The sequence below is a fragment of the Ovis canadensis genome, chromosome 7, assembly GCF_042477335.2.
Source record: "Ovis canadensis isolate MfBH-ARS-UI-01 breed Bighorn chromosome 7, ARS-UI_OviCan_v2, whole genome shotgun sequence".
NCBI lineage: Eukaryota > Metazoa > Chordata > Mammalia > Artiodactyla > Bovidae > Ovis > Ovis canadensis.
In genome coordinates this window covers 61293939-61309183 of record NC_091251.1, presented here as the reverse complement: position 1 = coordinate 61309183, position 15245 = coordinate 61293939, and the positions used below count along the sequence as shown (strand labels likewise).

The 15245-nt window shown below is 43.9% G+C and overlaps 1 protein-coding gene across 10 annotated transcripts in view; it reads left to right on the top strand.

Annotated features, from left to right (window-relative positions):
• The window catches only part of FAM81A (family with sequence similarity 81 member A), an 81513-nt gene that overhangs the window by 2094 nt on the left and 64174 nt on the right, over nt 1-15245 (top strand). For 2 of the 10 annotated variants that reach the window (XM_069596349.1, XM_069596353.1), the window contains exon 1: nt 6637-6769. The exons of the other annotated variants lie outside the window; for them this stretch is intronic. The gene's annotated coding sequence lies outside the window, so the exon portion shown is untranslated. Of the gene's footprint in view, nt 1-6636; nt 6770-15245 lie in introns of those variants that run through there. 10 annotated transcript variants of the gene reach the window in all.

Below are 15245 nucleotides of genomic sequence, written 5' to 3'. Positions count from 1 at the left end.
CCAGTGCCGCCTCCAAACCATTAACCCATCCCTAACAGTCTTCTCTCTACAGTTCTTGCCATCTGCTTGTGCTCCATACCCTCCTTCTTATTGTCTGAGTCAGTGCTTGCCCAACCTAGTGGCTCTTCAGAATCACCTGGAGCACTTTGAAAAACATGGCCCTTTGACTCTCCCAAACATACCGCATTGGGAGGACCTAAACATTTTAATTTTAAAGGACCTAAACATTTTAATTTTAAAACAAACCTTAAAAGAAGGAAGAGGAGGGGGAGGAGAGATGGGAAGGGGAAAAGAAAACTCCTCAGGTGATTCTGATATACACCCGAGTTTGGGAATTAACTACAAATTGGTGCTTGCCAAGGGCATTTGCCATCTGCCTCTGTGGGAATTGAAACCAGTGTTACTGCAACTGTGTGACCTTCGACATGTCCTAAAGGGAGCTGGTGGGGGTAGGGGGGTGAACAGGAATGAGGCAGTCTGTGCTTTGGGAAAACTGGCAGAACAGGTCTTCGGATAGTTAGATATTTTCAGGAACTGATTTTATGAACCCAATCCTTGCATCTCCTCATATCTAGAAAAGCACTTAATCCCTTCATGGTGACATCAGTTCCTTGTGACTAGCAAAAAACCTTGGCAAAGATAAGTTCTTGTTTATGTGAACTCTTCCTTTACCAAAAAGTGAACTGATGTGCCAGTTGCTCAGTCGGGTCCAACTCTTTCTGACCCCATGGACTGTAGCCTGCAAAGCTCCTCTGTTCATGGGAATTCTTCAAGCAAGAATACTGAAGTGGGTTGCCATTTCCTTCTCCAGGTGATCTTCCCGACCTAGGGATCGATCCCGGGTCTCCCGCATCGCAGGCAGACGCTTTACCTTCTGAACCACCAGGGAAGCTTCACCAAAGTCATATGTATTGACCTTCTCCCACTACCTCTTTGGAATAGTTTCTCAAAGCTATCTGAGGTGCTGCCCCCCCCCCGCCCCACCCCCGGCTGCAGTCCTCTTTCTGTGCCAAATAAAACTTAACTCGAAACTCTCACATTGTACATTTTTTCTAAGTTGACAGAATCATTTCACTTGATGCTACAAAAAAAATTAACAAACAAGCATGATTAATTAACTTGGTTCTCTTTTCTACCTTGTCTCTCGCCGGTGATTTTGGTGTTTATGTTGAGGTTCTGTTAATTTACCGAGTTCTTGAAGGTCATTCCTATTAACGCCTGTGGCCTTAGTTTCCACATTAATGGCTCACTTCTTGGACTTGTGTAGTCATGGGAATTTTTTCCACCTTCAAGATCTGGAACTTGGATGTCAGTTTTCCTGGCAGATTTTTCCCACCTACTACACCAGACTAACCATCACTGAGGACTCTGGTCTCTTAGTCACCTGCTGTGCCAATCTTTCTATGGCTCCGTTTCTCTGTTTGGAGAATATACTTCCCAACCATTTTGGTTTTGTCTGGAATCCCAAATCCTTTGTCTTAACATGTTGGGCTTCTCATATTCCAGTCGTCAGTTCAAAATCACCCTCAACATCTGCTTTTTCTTCTCCCAGTCTGCCATGTTATCTGCCAAGTTATCACAAAGACCTTTGCACTGGTCCCACTGCAGATTTATGCTAGCTCTAATTTCACCTAGGTCTTACTTTTCTGTTAAAAAAGAAATCCATCTTTTATGAAATCCCAGCTGCATTTCTTTAGAGGTAATGCCAGACTTTTCCATTCCTTAAACATCCAGTCAGTTTCCTTCCTTTTTTTTTTTTCATTGATGAAATTAAGGATGTTTACACTGGAGCTAACTGCCCTCTGCTTTAAGTTTCCACTGTACCCTCTTCACTACCCCAAGCATTCTTTTTTTAATATATATATATATAAGTTATTTATTTGGCTGCATCAGGTCTTAGTGAAGCATGTGGGATCTTTTAATTGAGGCATGTGGGATTTAGTTCCCTGAGCTGAGCCCCCTGCACTGGGAACTTGAAGTCTTAGCCGCTGGACCACTGGGGAAGTCCTTAAGCATTCTTTCTTAATTCTGCTTTGACCTTCTTTATTTTCTTCATCTGAGGAAGAAAATGTCTGTCAGTCCCTTACCCAAGATTAACTTGTGCGCTCTGCATGCGGTATCCTCTGGGCTTTCCCGTTCCTTCTTGCCTCTTTTGGAAACTTGCTCCATTTGTTATTCCCTTTCTCTAATTTCTTTGGTTCCTCCTTACTCAGTCCCAGCCTTCGAGCTCCACTTTTAGCCAGATTTTGCTCAGCTCCCCCAGATGCCTTCAGACTTCCATTTCCAGCCCTGCCTTCTGAATTTCATTCAGAATTTTTTAAAAAAAGAATTTTATTTATTTATTTTTAGCTGTGCTGGTTCTTCATTGCTGCATGATCCTTTCCCAGGTTGCGGAGATCGAGGGCTACTCTCTCGCTGCCATGCATGGGCTTCTCATTGGGGTGGCTTCTCTTGTTGTGGAGCAACAGGCTCTAGGGCGTGCAGACTTCAGTAGTCGCGGCTTTCAGACTCTAGAGCATGGGCTCAGCAGTTGTGGTGCGCAGTCTTAATTGCCTGCGGCATGTGGAATCTTCCCAGATTAGGGATCGAACTCGTGTCTCCTGCATTGGCAGGTGGATTCTTTACCACTGATCCGCCAGGGAAGCCCCATTCAGAATATCATACCCAGAAACCCAGCTATTTTGTCTCTAAAGAGCTCTTCCTCCTAGCTTCCTTAATCTTTTTTCCCTTTTTAACTTTTTATTTTGAAATAATTCAGATTTACAGAAAAGTTGCAAGATTTAAATAATTCTTGTATACTTTTCATCCGAATTCTATAAATGTAACTGTTTACCACACTTGCTTTTTCTTTCTCACGCATTCACTCTCTCTCTACACACATAGACGCACACATCATGCACAGACTCGCACATATATATTTGTCATTTTTCCTGAAGCTTCAGAGTAAGTTATAGACATGATGCCGCTTTACCTCCCTCTCCAATATGTCAGTGTATAGTTCCTTAAAAGAGAGACATTTTCTGACATAACAAGCAGCAGAATCAGTACATTAACATTGATTCAGTTGGTACTATTATCTATTCTATAGACCTTTTTAAAGTGTCACCAGAAGTCCTACACACACACACACACACACACACACACACACACACACACGCCTCCTACTTGTCCAGGATCCGTTCCAGGACCTTGTGCTGTTCTAGTTGCCTTGCTCACTGCTTTTATTCTGGACAGTTCCTCAGTCATTCCCTTGTCTTTCATGATCTCGGCACTTAGGAAGGGCAAGGCTGGTGGTTTTGTAGAATACCCTTTAACTTGGGTTTGCAGTTCTCTTGCAGTAGATCCAGGTTATCCATCATCAGGGAAGCCTCCTAAAGGGAGATACTGTCTCCCTCTTGGTGCACTGACATGATTTCCGTGCTGTCGTCACGCTCTCTGTGACCTGCTTTTTCTCTCTTGGGTTATTCTGACTTTACTCTTCACACCCCTCCATGCAGCCGGTTGCTGAGTGGTGCAGCGCTCCCTGCACCATCTCCCTTAGGGTGTCCCTTCCTCCATTCCTCCTTTTTGTCCTGTTGTGGAGTCCAGGCCTCTGTACGTGGTCCTGGTGACTGTTCCTCATGGCTTACCACCAGGAGCCCCTGTACATGTCAGTTTTCACCAGTCAGTACTTCCTCTGCTCTGTCCTCCCTCCACCTTTTCTCAACCTGTCCTGCCTTTACTTGATCCACCCCTTTGAATATCCCACTCACGTGCCTGATTCTCAAATGCATTTCTGGCTGGCCCAGTTCAAACCCATTCTGCCTCTTGTCTGGAGGCAGCCCCACCCCTCAGCTAGTACGAGCCTCTTCATTCCTGCACGGTGGCTTGTCTGTTCTAGTTCCCTGTTGAAGCGAAGCTCTTGAGTGCGGGGGCTGTGTCTTATTCAGCACTGCAGAGGCTCAATGAGTATTTGTTGACTGGACTAACTGACTTGATTAAAATCATTAAGCAAAGGCGCAGGCTGACCTTAGAGTTATCTGCCATGTGGTACATGGTGGTGGGTGTGAAACCTGTGCTTTACTCCGGGAGTCAGGTGGGTGTGGGCTCAAAGTAAGGCCTCCTAGCAAAATGATGCGTAATTCGGAAAGGTATTTCCATGTTGTAAGTGGAGTAAATGATTCTCTCCCGATGACATCTTAACTTTGCATCTACGTGTCAAGACGAAGAGAGGGCAGACTGGCTTGAAAAAGAGTAGAGAAACCTACCAGCATATTAAAAATGGCCCGTCTATTTCTTCACACCCAAAGTGAGCAGCTGAATGTGTGAGGAGCAGTTTCTCAGGCTCACATCCTCCCTCGAGCCCTGGAACCACCTGTTCTCTCCTCCCCATTGTCTGGCCTTCTCCCTTGCTCCCGTGAGCACTGCCTTTCTCCCTCCACGCTCCCTTCCCTGGCTCCTCTTCCTTATTTCACTCTTTCTGCCTGTTCTATCTCTTAATAAATCTGTGTTCTTCCCTCTTCCTAGTTTGATGATTTTATTTTTTGACTTCTTGGATACCGTTTGACATTCTGTGGGTTTTTAACATAGAAACAGGTGAAAAAGGATAAAACAATGGCTTTGTACTTTGGTGGGTTTTTTTTTTTTTGATCCCATCCCCTCCAAGGGTCAGGCTTCCCAGGTGGCACAGTGGTAAAGAATCCACCTGCCAATGCAGGAGAGCCGGGTTCTTCCCCTGGGTAAGGGAGATCCTGTGGAGCAGGAAATGGCCACTCAGTCCAGTGTTCTTGCCTGGGAAATCCCATAGACAGAGAAGCCTGGCAGGCTACAGTCTGTGGGGTCACAGAGAGTCGGACATGATTGAGCACACACATACCCTCAAGCGTCAGAAGTTCTTGGTATTTGAAAATGTAGTTATCAGTGATAATGAAGTTTTTTTTCTTGTTTGCTGCACAGTATGTGGGATCTTAGTTCCCCCAACAGGAATCAAACCTGTGCCTTTGAAGTGGAAGCATAGAGTCTTAACCACTGGACTGCCAGGACAGTCCTGAAAATGGTTTATTTGATTATCTTTCTGCTACAGCAAGAAAATTACCAGGAACATACTGGTTGATAAACATCGAAAGACCTGAAGTTTTCAGTCTCTCTTAAGGCAAAATTGGTATTTGTGCTTAACAATCTGATTGCAGGATGGTGAGTTGTCGAGGTTACTGGAACCACAGTATTCCTCCTCGTGATGTGCCTCACTGGCTGGCTGTGGTCAGCCTTTTTTCTGTCCTAAGAACGCTTTTGTGTGGATGACGTCTTTGGATAGAGTAGCTACAGAAGTGAAGGCAAGAGATTCTGCTGCTTGACTGAGTGGGGCTGGAATAACAGGCGTGTTTATGTGGGAGAGAATGAGTAGGGTTGCTTTTGCACTATGAAATTCTTAAAATTGTTTTACCAGGAAGATGTTATTCAGAAACCTGTGGTGCCTTCAGCTCGTTTTTTGTTTATTTCAGATTTCTTTTCTCCCCCCTGGTTTTAATTATCTCTAGAAGAGCTCAGGAGGCCTCCCATGCTCTAAAATAGTTATAATATTAATGTGCTAAACTCAAGTCATTCCTCCAAATAAAAGAGTCTCTCACAGACCCCTGTATTCAGCAGAGAAGTCCAGCCCCTTCCCGCTGTGTGTGAGGAAAAAGGCAGAGACCGGAGGCTGGATCTTTCTTCCCATCCCCAATCCTTAGCTTTTCAGCCAGAGATTCGTGTCGGGTACAACCCCAGAGTCACGACTAGCGTTGTGTCTGTGTGAGTATAGAGTCATGATGCCTTCCCTTCTTCTGTTCCATCCTGGATGCATCGGAGGTGGAGGTGGTTTAGGAGGGAGAGCGTTTACGCTGGTTTTTAATAATACTTTTTCTGTTCTAGCTGGTGCATTTGGCAGATTCCCTTTTTAACACTCGGTAATGTGTATTCTCTAATGCCTTCTCTAATGCTAGAAAGAAAAGTTGCCAAATATAGCTGTTGATCATACTAAAACATCCGAAAGGTAATACGAACACACTTGTGGTGTGGGTGTGGGCACGGGTGAGAGCCTGTCTCAGTGCAGGGGACCCTGAAGCAGCCTGCTGAGCTCACAGCTGGAAGGGACCTTGAGTCAGCAATTGCTATGTCACTTGGGCAGGGCCACCAACTAATTAGAACGATGGGCCTTACAAAGGAAGGACCAGCAAATGAAGAAATGTTTATCAGCATCTGTGTAGGGACACTGTACTGAGCTTCCGGGGGTTACAGACTCATGGGCTATGTAGTCTTTGCTGCCCCCCAGCAGCTCAGCTGGGGAAACAGAATCCAGGAGAAGTTCAAATCACAATAGAAGATTTAAATAGCATTTCAAAATAGCTGTTATTAATAGATGGGAACAGAAACCAATCTGTTTTTGCAGGGGTTCTCCTAAAATTGTTAGCATCATTTTAAGCTGTGCAGAGTGGATTAGAGCAGCATTGTGGCCATCCCTTGGGTTCCAGGGGTCCTAGTGATTTCAGTTCCCACTCATGAATCCCTCTGGACCTGCCAGAGTCACATGTGTGCTGCAGATTTACGAGATCCCATCAGTTATGCAATGGTCCCGGCCTTGACCGGAAGGCCACTGTAAATACTTGGAATGTTTTGAAGTTTGTTTTTGCAGGGGTCAGAAATACAGCCACGCTTCACCTTTCCAGTCTCAACAGAATTCTGGTGAATGCACTAGCGTGGAGAGGAAAGGAAAGAATTCTTGCAAAGTGGAATCAAGGCCATTTGCACAAAAGTAATTGAAAATATCTGTCTTGGGACCCTGTGGCAGAGTTGGGTGGGAGGGAAATCTCACACTCTCCCTGGAGCCTAATGCATTTGGAATGCTGTGCTGGTGTCTCTCACTGGGCAGCCCAGAGCCTGAAATAAGGGTGATCAGGGGCTCCATGAAGGCTTTAATGAGGGTCCTGGGCGCAAGTCTCATTTGGTGTCCACAGGTGTGTACTAGGTCACTTCAGTTGTGTCCAACTCTTTGCGACCCCATGGACTGTAGCCTGCCAGGCTCGTCTCCTGGGGTTCTCTAGGCAAGAATACTGGAATGGATTGCCATTTCCTTCTCCAGGGAATCTTCCCACCCCAGGAATTGAGCCACATCTCTTTTTAAGTCTGCTGTGTTGGCCCACAACAAACAGGTACAAATTAGCAAACTGGGAGTTGTTCAGCTGATACAGAATTTCAGTTTTAGAAGATGAAAAAGTTCTAGAGATCTGTTGTACAGCACTGTGTGAGTAGTTAACACTGTGTTGTAAACTTACAAATGTTTAAGGTAAATGTTATTACATGTTTTTAACCACAGTAAAAATTGAACAGTAAACTTACTTTAACTGAACCATTTTGTCTTTTAAATCCAACATCAGTTGTGTTTCCTTGGTTTTGATAGCTCGAAATGGGCGATTTCTGCAGTTTTTGTTCGGGTGTCTTCTCATTGGTTCATTCTTTTATGCAATAAATTTTTACTTAAAGTTTTGTCTTGAAAATAGTACACTCATTGAAGTATTTTGAAAAGAAGGAAAAGTAGAATAAAAATGTATCCAGTGCCATTATTTATATATTGATTTATTTCTTTGCACTATTAAAAAAAAATTACTGTAGTAGGACTTCTAACTTGAACCCCTGCCACAGTCTCCAGAATGGCTGAGGGATTTCTGGGTTGCTGGTGTAATGCGCTGTTGAAAAAAATGTTAGGCTGTGTCAGGTAAGCTTCATTTGCCATTGACCTAACCCACTCCAGTGTTCTTGCCTGGAAAATCCCAGGGATGGAGGAGCGTGGTGGGCTGCCATCTATGGGGTCGCACAGAGTTGGACACGACTGAAGCAACTTAGCAGCAGCAGCAATGTGTCCAAAGAGGGACGTTTTGGTATGAGGATGCCTAGCATCCTAGAGGGAGAAGGCAATGGCACCCCACTCCAGTACTCTTGTCCGGAAAATCCCATGGATGGAGGAGCCTGGTAGGCTGCCATCTGTGGGGTCGCCCAGAGTTGGACATGACCGAAGTGACTTAGCAGCAGCATCCTAGAGGCTGTGTAAGGCTTTATGACGGGCTTCCCAGGTGGCACTTGTGGTAAAAACCCACCAGCCAGTGCAGGAGGTGCTGGAAACACAGGTTCAATCCCTGGTTGGGGAGATCCCCTGTAGAAGGGTATGGCAACCCACTCCAGTATTCTTGCCTGGAGAACCCTTGGACAGAGGAGCCTGGTAAGCTATAGTCCATAGGGCTGCAAAGAGTCAGACACTACTGAAGTGACTTAGCATGCACACATGCAAAGCCTTATAACATTCCATCCTTTGTGACTTACCCAGATTTCCCCCAGATCCACCTCATAACCATAATGCATCTACCTCCCAAAGTATGCCAACCCAGTATATTTTAATAAAGATGCTCATTTCTTTTCCAAAATTCTGACCAGGTGTTGGGAGAGGGAAACTGCCTGTCTCTAAGTAGGAGATAGGGGATGCTTATTTGTGCACATAATTCAGAGACATTCCCCCAGTCTGCACCCTGTCTTAATTTATGGAAAGCTCTTTGACTTTCTTATCAATCTGGATACTTTGGCTTTGAAAGTCATCATCTCTGGCCTCAGTTGCGCAGCCCTCTTCCTCTTCCTTTTATTGAAAACACATCATTTGCTCAGATACGGGCTCTTCACACCACAGAACAATATTAGTGATTTGGCACAGAGTGGGGTGGGTTGAGAAAACAGCCCCAAGTGGCAAGAGCATGCAAGCATGCAGAGAGGGGCCCAGGGGAGTCTGATGGGAGAGGGATGGAGGCACGTGAGGGTGGCCTGTGCACCCGGAAGGGCAGTAGGTGTCTTGTCCTTGATGACTCATCCATCTCTGCTGGCCCCAGGTTGGGCAAGTGCCCCACCTTGGAGAGGTAGAGGAGAGGAAGGTGGCAGAGGTAGAACTTAAAAATTGATGGGGTCCTCTAAATAAAATGTTTGCACCACCTAAATTATGGTGCCATGGAGTAAAGCTCTGTTTCCAGGCCCTGGTTATGGTTTTATATAGTATTGAAAATCCATTTTCAAATCTTGTTCTTAAAAAAAAAAAATCCCTAACATGATAGACAGTAAATCTTTTCCATGTTACTTCATACTCTTTGTAACCATTATTTTAAATAGCTATAGATATCCTTTTGAGTGGGTGTGCCATATTTTAATTTTCATTTCAGTTCAGTTGCTCAGTCGTGTCCGACTCTTTGCAACCCCATGGACTGAAGCATGCCAGGCTTCCCTGTCCATCACCAACTCCCAGAGCTTGCCCAAACTCATGTCCATCGAGTTGGTGATGCCATCCAACCATCTCATCCTCTGTCATCCCCTTCTCCTGCCTTCAGTCTTTCCCAGCATCAGGGTCTTTTTCAGTGAGTCAGTTCTTCACATCAGGTGGCCAAAGTGTTGGAGCTTCAGCTTCAGCATCAGTCCTTCCAATGAATATTCAGGACTGATTTCCTTTAGGATTGACTGGTTGGCTCTCCTTGCAGTTCAAGGGACTCTCAAGAGTCTTCTCCAACACCACAGTTAATTTTAATTTACTACTCTTTTATTGGTAGACATTTAACCAATAGGTGTTTATAGAGATGTTAACGTCTAGATAAGATCACATATTAAGTATGGAAAAAGGCATGAAGGGTAGAGATTTGATGGAGATTAGTTACTGTTGCCTTGTAATTCTAATCTGGTGCTCCCCAGAATGTACAGGGCAAGTTTGAGTTCTGTGCATGTCCTTGAAGGACTAACAGTTTGACCCCCTTCAAGCTCATGATCTTTACAGATTTGTGTTTTTTTAAGGTGGGGACAGGAGGAACTACTACTTTCTTTTTCAGTGATATAATGACAACTAAATTGAAAAACTGAAGTGTTATACATTGAGTTGAAGCCTCCTGTAGTCCTCTGTTTCCCACTGAGAGATGAATATGACCCTGATTTGGTGTTGGTCATTTCCTTGTTCATCTTTAGATATTATAGATTTGGCAGGTTAATTAGCACATTTTAAACCTTTATGGTGTCATAAATGTCAACCTTTAAAATGTCATCATCATGTCCATATCCTTCTTCAGCTTGTTGTTTTACTTAATATGTTTGTGAGATTCATTCATTTTGGACTCGTCATTGTAATCCAATTTTCCCACAACTACTACTTCTTTCATTTCATAACTGTCACAGTTTATCCATCCATTTGCCTAATGATGGGTGTTCAGTTCCCCTCTCTGCCCACTTTTTTGCTCTTAGAAGACAGTGCTGCCTTAAGTATTCTTCTAAAGGTCTCCTGTGGATGTGTGAGAAGCTTTTGGGGCAGTTCTTGGCAGTGAAATTGTTGGGCCATGAGGCTTGTGTATCTTCAGCTTTCCTGGATCTTGAAGATTACTTTCCAAAGTCATGGTACTGACCCACATTCCCACCTGGTGTTCCCGTTGTCCCTAGTGTGTCCCATGTGTTCCTGTTCACACTTCACTTGCCAGTCTAATGGGATTAATTGGTATTTCTTGTGTTTTTATCTCTTGCAGCAAACTAGATTTATTTCATGATTTGCTTCTACTGGCCACAACAGAGCCAATGTTAGGAAAAAAAGTGTTAAAATTCTTATTCTTCCTACAGTATCCTTTTGAGATTTTTCTAAGCAAAGAAACCATTTAGAAATCTATTAACAGACTTAAATGTTAGATTATGACATAGTTATTTTCTTCCCAGTAAGGAGAACCACACCTTATATAATTTGGTGTCATAATCCCAGGTGACTACACCCTCTGGCAGAGGCCAGGTAATTGCCACTCTGCTGTGTTCTGTTGATTAAGAGCAAGTCCCAGGTTCCTCCACATTCAGGGAAGGGTTTACACTGGTATGAATTCCTGAGAGTGAGGAGCGTGGGGGCCATCTACATAGAAGCCTGGCTTTCACAATAGGTACCATGTTGTGATCACCATGTTTCAGCATCGTGGTTTAAGTATTCAGCCCTGTTAGGACAGTCAGAGACGTTCAGATTTCAGAAGACTGACTTACCCAAGTCCAAGTCTCATCAGGGCTGTCATTTCAGAGTATTGATTCATGATAAGAGTAGCTGGCTGTTAGCCTGGGCCTCGAGTTTGCTGGTTCCTGTCTTCTCCTTTTGTGCACATCCACACTGGAAACTAAATGATGTGCTTGATGAGTGTGGGCTCAGGGCAGGAGGAGTGAGCAGGATCTTCTTAGTGGTCGGTGTCACTGAGCCCTGAGAGCTTAATGCATCCCTCTCCACAATAGGGTTCTTCCTGCTGCCCCAGGTTCTTGGAAACACTGATCAGTTTAGCCTCTCGGTACTCTGCTTTTCCTAGACACGCTGTGTGTACCATCTCCCTTTCTGGTTGCACATTCCTTCTTTTGTCAGAATATAATTCAGTTGATTAAATTCAGCATTTTGAAATGACTTTGTTTTAGTCCTCTATCCTTGAGACTGATTCACCAGCAAACTCTTATTGATCAGCTACGCGCCAGGTGCTGGGGATTGAGCTGTGGATGGTACAGCTTCCCATGGAGCTCACAGCATAGAGTCAAAGGCTGACAGTGAGCCAGTGATCACAGGTGTGGTGACTGTTTGCCATGTTTCACTTGTAAACGTTGGCAGGACCTTGGGTTGTTCTGACAGATCTGCTGACTTCATCCCTTCTTGATTCTTTAGATTTCGTGGGCAGAGTCTCATCTAAACTTCAGTTTTGGAAGTAGCTTACAATTTGCCCCACTGACTTTTTAATACTACCTGTGTTATTTCATAGAACAAAGGGAAAATAAGAGACCAAAAAGTTGAACCAAACCCTAATTATAACTAGTATTTCAGTGTAAATATCCCATCAGTCAGGAGCTGCCCAACAATGACAGTATGTCCATTTAATGGGATATTATGCAGGCATTAGAAATTGTGATATGTATCTTCATATATTGATAGAAAAATGTTCAGGATATAGTATCATTTAGGAAATGCAGGGTACTTATAGTATAGAGTAGGATGTCATTTTTTTTTTCAAAAAAGGAAAAATTATGTATATTCTGAAAAGAGATCTCAAGAAAAGGTAAGCTGATATAAACATCAGCGCTTACTGAGTGGTGATTTTCAATTTGTTCTTCATGCATTTATGTAGAGCCTAAATTTTAAAGTTATTTTATTAATCATGAAAAGCATTTTTTCACTTTAAGGAAAAGTGTTCTTTAAAATGTTCCAAATTTCTTCATACAAAGTACATGTGTTGCAAGGCATTTTGTGTGTGTGTGTATGTTGCTGTGGTTTTGAAAATATAAGTGATAGTAGCGTGGTGTCAGTCCAGCTGTAACCTCAGCGTATATTTGTGCCAGGAGAAACAGCTTTGGCCCAATGAAAGTGTGAAAGCAAGTACCTAATGATTTCCTCCACTAGCTCCCCACAATAAACAGTATCACTTTAAGCAAATGAATACTATTTGGTGAACTTTTTATATGTTTTAGTTTTTAAGATAGATATATTTTCTATCAGATGTGATGAAGGGATATTGACTATGGAAGTGAGAGGAAGAGACTTTTCTGGAAGCATATCAAGTGCCCTGAGGCCAGACTGTTCTAGACACCCTGCCACCTCCTTGTGGATGATGCCTGCTGATGAAGAAGTGGGGCCCTTAGGCCCAGGTCCCTGCTGTCTTCTTTCCTGTGACGTCAAGCTAGTTGCCTAACAAGACGTTCCCTCTGGTTAAATGGAGGTGATAAGATCAGTCCCTTCACGAATGATTGTGAGGGTGAATTCCATTAATGTCCATAAACACGCTGCTTGAGTGCCTGACTAGGGGTCAACACCCCAAAAAGGGAGCAGCTGTTAGTTCTGTGTCCCCAACCGGATAAGCTGAGGTCAGCCTGCTAGGATCATACAGTTATTGGGGGAGCCATGCTTCAAGTAAGGACCAAGTAAGGACCCCATCAAGTAAGGACCCCATCACCCTTGTCTTCCATGATGGAAAGGTATGTCAGACTGTAGCCATGGAAAGGGGGAGGGGAAAGGAAAGACAGTGGAGGGAAGGAAAATGGCCCATGGAAAGGGAAAGTGAAGAAGAGGGAAAGAGAAAAAAGGAAGATGGATGGAGAGGGATGAGTGGGAAAAAAGAGAAAATCAAATGACAGGAGGCAGTGAGAGGGGAGGAAGAAGGGCTGAAGAGCGATGGGGAGAAAGGAGGAAAGGGGCCCTGGGGGAACCCTCTGTTCCTCCTCTCTCCCTGGCCCCATCCCATGCCTCCTAGTCTGGATTCTGGTGCAGCATCTACCACTGTGACCTCTCCCCTATTCTGAGCTGCTCTCGCAGCTGGCCATTCACCACCCTTGAGTCTTCCATCCCTGATCACTCCTCGCTGCACCAGGACAGAGTCTATGCTTGAGCCTGGCCTCCGAGATCAGTTAGGGAACACTCCCACCTGTCTTCCTAGACATGCTTTCCACTACTCTCCGCCCTCTATCTTTTCACTATTTTTAACTATAAGAAAATCAGGGTTTTTTTTTTCCCACCACCGCGTTACAACCACTTTATTCATAAATGCTTTGCCTTTTTTTTTTTTTAAATTCTGACACTTGGTAGAACATATCAGTGCTGTATTTTGATAGTAAACTGAAAAACTAAATTTTAATTTTTCTGTAAAAATTATCATTTTAATTTGTTCATGTATCATTTTACATTAAAATAATACTCTAGTGTCATCTTGCTTAGAAAAATAGAACTATTGCTTGGCATTAATGTCTCCTTTTGTCATTAAAATATCATATATGTGTATCTGAGAATATATATACATATGTATGTACCTAGAATCTTCCTAACCACAAATAAGTGTTCTGGTTTAGATAACAGCATTTTCCTTTACTCTTATGTGAACCTCCAAATTCTATTGATACATTGCATATATCAGGCATTGAGATTTTGTTTTTTCTTATTTCTTTTAATTCTCCTGTCTTTGCTTCACCTACCTGTCTCTTCCCTAAATTTTCCAAAGTTTCTAACCTCATAAACTGGAGTTTGATAGTGTAATAGTGAAACATGGCACAATCAAAACAGTGTACCACCTAGACCTGCCTGTTCATATTGCAGACCCACTCGTGTGCTAGAGGGCAGATTTATAAAATGCGCAGGAGCTGAAAACTTAAGGCAGTGGGCAGAACTGACAGTGGGAAGATCTGGAAAGAATATTTGAGATGTCACTTAATCCCATGACTTTGAATCCAATTCAAAATCCGATGTTTATTATGAATCCTTGCTTATTGGCAATACAGATCGCCAAAGATTGTTCCAAAAAGAACACTAACCAACTAAGACACCTGACAGATAAACACATCTGCCACACTCGTGAAAGGGGCGCCAGTTCGGAACAGACCTCAGTATGTGTTGTGGACTCATGCCTTGGGACATTTTCTGTCACGGAGAGTGCACAGTGCTTGGTTTGTTACAGGGAGATGTGTTATTGAAAAGCAATCTCAGGCAATGAGTAGTGGATAGACTTGTTTTTCAGAAATGGGGTATGACTGGGTTTCTATAGCTCAGGCAGGATAATTCCAGGTGGATAAAATGACCTTCGGAAAAGGGTGTTGCAAAGGTCTCCATTCATTCACAGGTATTATACTGAGTGGCTAATGTTGGGGTTGGAGTCTCAGTAGAGAATGATTCTTTTTAAAGAAAAATTTTATTTATTTGGCTGCAGCACATGGGATCTTCTGTTGTGGTGCGCAGGCTTAGTGGTTGTGGTGAGCAGGCTCCATGGCATGTGGGGTCTTAGTTCCCCAACCAGGGACCAAACGTGAGTCCGCTGCCTTGGAAGGGGACTTCCAGTGGACCAGTAGGGCGGCCTGACGACTGCGTGTGATGTGCTTTAGTCGCTCAGTCGTGTCTGTCTCTTTGCAACCCCATGGACTGAGGCCTGCCAGGCTTCTCTGTCCTTGGAACTCTCCAGGCAAGAATACTGGAGTGGGTTGCCATTTCCTTCTCCAGGGGATCTCCCCGACCCAGGGTTTGAACCCAGGTCTCCGGCATTGCAGGCAGATTCTGTACCGCTGAGCCACCAGGGAAGCCAACTGTACGTTTAACTAAACCATATTCTTTAATGCCTTGCGTGCGTGCATGCGTGCTAAGTTGCTTTAGTCCTGTCTGACTCTGTGCGGCCTTATGGACTGTAGCCTGCCAGGCTTATTTGTCCATGGGATTCTCCACGCAGGAATACTAGAGTGGGTTGCCATGA